Genomic DNA, 5,461 nt, shown 5'->3' on the forward strand with positions numbered 1-5,461 from the left:
CAGGATCCTGACAGCAGCTCTCTTTGCCTGTGTCCTAATAAACCTGTGACATGTAGCACTTTCAAGCCATCCTCTTGCTCTCCTTTTGACCACCGTACTGAAGGTCTCCACTCGTGCTTTGAGACAACCTCTGAGCCCCTGCTCAGCACAACTGAGCTAAAGCTGCTTTGAGTGGCTGATCTTTGTCTGGGGGCTTGGCCTCCATCCTGGCTGGGTTTTCCCCTGGACACAGAGGAGCTCATCCTACTGCACTCTCTCTTCATGGCAGCACCATTTTCTGTTGCATCAGGCCCCCTTCCAGTGAATATTTCCTTGCTCCTGAGGGGCAGCAGAACTCTGTTCCTCCTTGGCTCTTCTGTCACATAGGTCTGATGGGGTCACCAATGCTCTCTAGGAATCTCCTGGTTTCTCATGCCTAGCTGCACCATCCCTCCAGCAGATACCAGGATGTTTAGAACAGCACATGCAGACCAGGACTTGGTCTGTAGAAAGCCTCAGGCAGGCTGTGTCAGCCACCCACTACAAGGACACCCATCTCAGGCTGCTTCTCCTCCCTGACCCGTAAGCTCCCAGTTGGCTCCTGGTGGAGCTCCATGCACTCACTGCTCTCTCACATAAAGGGAAATCCCACAGAGCTGTCCCTGAGCCCCACCAGTGTCCCAGGACTTAGGGTTCTGCTCTGTGTCTTCATCCCCTAGCATCATCAGTACCCCAGGAGCTGGAACATCTCTGTGTACATCTGCCCACACCAGCCATGTAGCACAGCCTCTCCAGTGAGAGCTCCAACGAGCTGTCCAGCACCTCTGGAGTGGGCCTGGGAACCTGCCCATGGCTATTCCTGACCCTTCATGCTCCTCAAGGAGGAACCAGTGAGGTGGGAGTGGCTCTCCACACCTCACCTCCCTCCTGTGGGGCAAAACCAGGAGGGATTTGAGGGGATTAAAGAGGGGGCAGGAAGGTTTTTCAACCCTTGTGACATAATCTGGGGTCACACTGGGACATTTCACACCAGGATGGAGCTGAGGCCTTTTGATGAAGTCAAAGAAGGAGATGGAGTGATTGGAGATGTTTCCTCCTCGCCCTCCAGCTATAGGATCTAACCTGGAGGCAGCGAGGAGGATGGAAATCCTGTGGCCAGATGCATTCCCAACACGACAGAATTTTCCTCCTGGTGGTGAGGTTTGCAGGAGCTGTTCTCTGTGTGTTGTGGACAATACTTGCTGTCAAAGTAGCCAGAGGCTTTGTGGGGAGGCCTGGACAGGGCTGATGGCTACAAGAGCCCTGACTGATGATCCCTTCCTGCCCCAGAGACCAGCTGGGCAGCCAGGATTCCTGGGTCCATCACCTCCCCACTCCAGAACGACCAACAGCCAGCAGGCATGACACAGGGCTTCTCTCTGGCACTTCTGGTAGGAACCAAAGTCCAGATGGAGTAGAAGAAAGTGTTAAACACTTTCTGGGTCTTGTCTCATCTTTACTGCTGTCATGGCAAAGCCATAACCTGGTCCCTCTCTAAGGTTGCACCCCCCTCCCATCACATCTGGGGGAGGGATGTGGACTCTGCTGCCACTTCTCCCAAAGCTTTCTTGAGCGGAGGAGAAAGCAAACAAAGCCCTGGAGCTTGTGTCTGCTCTCCAGAGCTTCCTCAGTGTCCCACTTCATCCTTGGCAGGCTTGGGGTGGGCCACGCAGAAGGCAGCACCTCCTTGCTCTGACAGGTCACTGGATACTTAGAACTGTTACTCCTTGTTACCCTCTCTGTTCTCGCGGTGTCCTGACAGGGACAGGGACATTCAGCACCAGAGACGGCAGCAAGGTTTCCACAGCCTGGGGACCCCTGTTCCCTCTGCACGAGGCAGCTGCAAGCGCATGCAGCCTCATCCATGCTGAAGATGTTCCTGGTAAAAATATGGGTTCAAATCTTTGCTTAGCCTTGCACCACCTGTGAGGCGTGTGCCAGCTGCTGCCATGGCTCAAGATGTCATGGGAACAACCTCAGCTTGTTCAACAGGAGCGAGTTCTCAGCAGGACCCACCAGGTGTCACACCTTCAGCTGCAGGAGCCCTCCTCGCCTGCTTAGGTGAGCCGCGGTTATGCAGTGGGAGGATCATTGTATGCAGATTGTCACTGGAGCCTCCTCAGAGGGAGATAAAGTTCAGGCTCCACCTGTGTGCTGCCGCTCATCTACCTGTAAGGGCAAAGGGCAGAGTTTCTGCTGCTCCTTTTAGAGCAAGTGAGTACAAGTCACACCAGAACAAGCACAAAGGCAGGAGTCTGTGGGAGGACCCATGGGTGCTCAGCTCTGCCGTGACCTCTGGCCAGTGCAGCTGCACACGAATGATGCTGTGGGGCAGGGAGAGCCTTGGTTTGTGATTGGAGGGGTTCTTCTCTTTCACATCACCCCAGCTTCCTCTGGCCGAAGCATCAGGGGGTTGCATGGGTGTGAGTGGCAGAGGGACTGGGGAATGCTGCTGTTCAGCCCTTCCAGTTTGCTCCTTAGGTGCTTCTCCATGAGTCTGGAACAGAATCAGATGGAGTGCCCAGGGTGTGGGCATGCCTGCGGGCAAGCACCATGGATTTTGTGGTGTGATCTACAGCCGTATGCCCTGCCCTTCCACGTGGTGTTCATCCCCCAGACATTCTCAGGAGCTGTTAGAACAGGACTCAGCACTCCTCTGCAACTATGCCCTACCTGAAGCTTCTGGCACCTTATTCATAGATTCTCAGGATGGGTTGGCTTGGAGGGGGCCTCGCAAATCATCCAGTTCCAACCCTCCTCTCAGGAAGGTGCAGAGAGTAACGAGGTCTTCTTCAGCCTCCTCTTCCCCACACTGCACACCCCCAGCTCCCTCAGCTGCCCCTCCCCAGCCCTCCTCTCCAGACCCTTCCCTAGCTTTGCTGCCATTCTCTGTACCTGCTCCAACCCCTCAGTGTAGTTCTTGGAGTGAGGACCCCAAGCCTTCAGCCAAACCAGGCCACTCAGCTAAACCCCACACCTGCTGTGTAACTCAGTCACCATTGAAACTGTGGTGACTAATTTGTTCTGTAAACAGAACAATGCCCATGCTGCATGGTGCCACCATGGCACAACACCCCCTTGAGCACTCTGTCCTTGGCAGCCACCTTGGTTCCCAAGGCGCCATCCCAGAGCTGTGCAATCGATGGCCCCGTTGCAGGCTGCTGAAGCTCCAAGCAGCAGCTTCCACCTCGATGAAGCAGCGAGGTTGGGCTGGCTGGGGCGGGTGCCCGGCGGCAGAGCAAGGCAAGGCTGCGGCAGTAGCTGCGACGCCGGTGGCAGCTGTGATCGTATAGGGGTCAGTACTCTGCGTTGTGGCCGCAGCAACCTCGGTTCGAATCCGAGTCACAGCAACACTTTTGGCTGCAGCCTGGCTGCGTGGAAAGGGCGGGCTGGAGACGCACGGGCGGCATCTGCGGGGAGCTGGGGTCGCAGCGCAGTGCCCTAGGAGGCGGCCACAGGCTCTGACGTCCCCTCTGCTCCTAAGGGTGACCAGACCCGCGCCTATGATTTCCCAACATGTAGTCACCCTGCAGGGCCTCTCTGGTGGGGCTCCAGCAGGAAAGCAACCTCAGCTTCTCCCTTCTCCAGGCAAAGTTTGAGAAGCCAGCAGAAACCATTCAGCCTCCCAGCTTGCCTCCGCCGTTCCTCCCTGGAGCAAAACCAGGAGCAGAAGACACTGTGGTCACCCTGCAGAGTGAGCAGAGGTGGGAGGCAGCAGCTTGTTGCCCCGGGGCTCAGGGGAGAAGTTTTCTCTAACGTCCAACCTCTCCTGGTGCAACCTGAGGCCGTTTCCTCCCCTCCTGTCACTTGTTGCCAGGGAGAAGAGACAAACCCAGGAGGCTCTGTACGAACAGCAGAGACACTTCCCGCCGGAGCCGGGGGACAGAATTCCCTCCCTTTCTTGCCACAGATAGGACACAAATGGAAAATTATTCCTCTGGGACAAATACAAAGCTCTGCTTTCTGTCGCTACCCCACCCCGAGTGGTGAAAACATCGGGACCCGCGGCTCGGGTCGTGCCTTCCTGCCCTCCAGGGGAGGAAGGATCTGCCACAGAGACCAGCGGGAGAAGGAGAAAGATCAGCCTGATGAAAGCCCTGTTGCCAGCGCTCCCGGCGAGCAAAGGCTTGGCTGCTGCACCTCCAGGTGCTTTCAGAGCAGAGACAAAGCCCATCCAGAGCCCAGAGGCGACCCTGGCACGCTGTGCGCCTGGGAGACCCCCTGGACACCAAGAGATCTCCGGGGTGCACCAGAAGCTCCTTCAGCTTGAGGAGGCAGCGTAAATTGCCGCCGTCACCCCTCCGAAGCCTGCGGCCCGCGGAGATCTCTTCTTGCTTGGTCTTGGTGCCCTCTCCTGACGGCAGCGCAAACCTGCTTCGGCGGGCAGCGATCAGCAGGGAAACGCCAACGAGCTGCAGAGGGCATAGCGGGGCACCAGCTCCGCTGGTGAAGAGGGAGCGACCCGAGCCGCGGGTCCCGACGTTTTCACCACTCAGGGCGGGGGAATAACAGAAAGCAGAACTTTGTAATTGCCCCAGAGGAATAATTTTCCCTTCGTATCTTATCTGTGGCAAGAAAGAGGGGTGTGGGGGGTGTGGGAATTCTGCTCCTCTGCTCTGGTGGCAAGTGTCCCTGATGCTCGTACAGAGCCTCCTGGGTTTGTCTCTTCTCCCTAGTAACAAGTGACAGGAGGGGAGGAAACGACCTCAGGTTGCACCAGGAGAGGTTGGACGTTAGAGGAAACCTCCCCTGAAGGCTGGAGTGGATGACTCACAGCTTCACAGACCCACCCGGCTGGAAGGGACCCTCCAAGGGCATCTTGTCCAAGCTCTTGCAGGCAGCAGGGATAGCTCCAGCCAGAGCAGGATGCACAGGGACACATCCAGGCTGAGCCTGAATGTCTGCAGGGATGGAGCCTCGCGCACCTCCCTGAGCATCCTGTGCCAGTCTCTCCCCACCCTCACTGTGCACAACTCCCTCCTGATGCCCAACTTAACTCTGCCCTGCTCCACTTCCAAACCATTGCCCTCATCCTATCCCCACAGCCCCTTCTGAGCAGTCCCTTCCCAGCTTGTCTGCAGTTCCCCTGCAGATTTTGAAGGGCAGCTCTGAGGTCTCCCTGCTCCAGGCCACACAGTTCCATGTCCTCACAGGAGATCCTGAAACTTTCTTCCTTCTGCTCCAGTTTCTTCTGCAGTAAAACACAAGTGCCAGCAAGAACGCAGGCACTGGGGAAGCAGCTTGATGGGGGCCAGGGCCAGCCCAGGGGCAAGGACCACCCTGCAGTGAGAAGCATATGGGACCAGCCTGCAGCAAGAGGCAGGGAACAAGAGGCAGACTCCTACGTGAGCTCCTAAAGCATAATGCCTTTCCCTGAACAGGGGCTTGAACCCTGGACCCTCAGATTAAAAGTCTGATGCTCTCCCAGCTGAGCTATTCAGGC

At 56.9% G+C, this 5,461-nt stretch overlaps 1 non-coding gene across 1 annotated transcript; it reads right to left on the reverse strand.

Moving 5' to 3' along the window:
• Positions 1-5,388: 5,388 nt before the first annotated feature.
• On the reverse strand, positions 5,389-5,461 carry TRNAK-UUU (transfer RNA lysine (anticodon UUU)). Its single transcript has one exon. It is a non-coding gene; the product is annotated as a tRNA-Lys (tRNA).

The sequence above is a fragment of the Pogoniulus pusillus genome, chromosome 20 (assembly GCF_015220805.1).
Source record: "Pogoniulus pusillus isolate bPogPus1 chromosome 20, bPogPus1.pri, whole genome shotgun sequence".
Lineage (NCBI taxonomy): Eukaryota > Metazoa > Chordata > Aves > Piciformes > Lybiidae > Pogoniulus > Pogoniulus pusillus.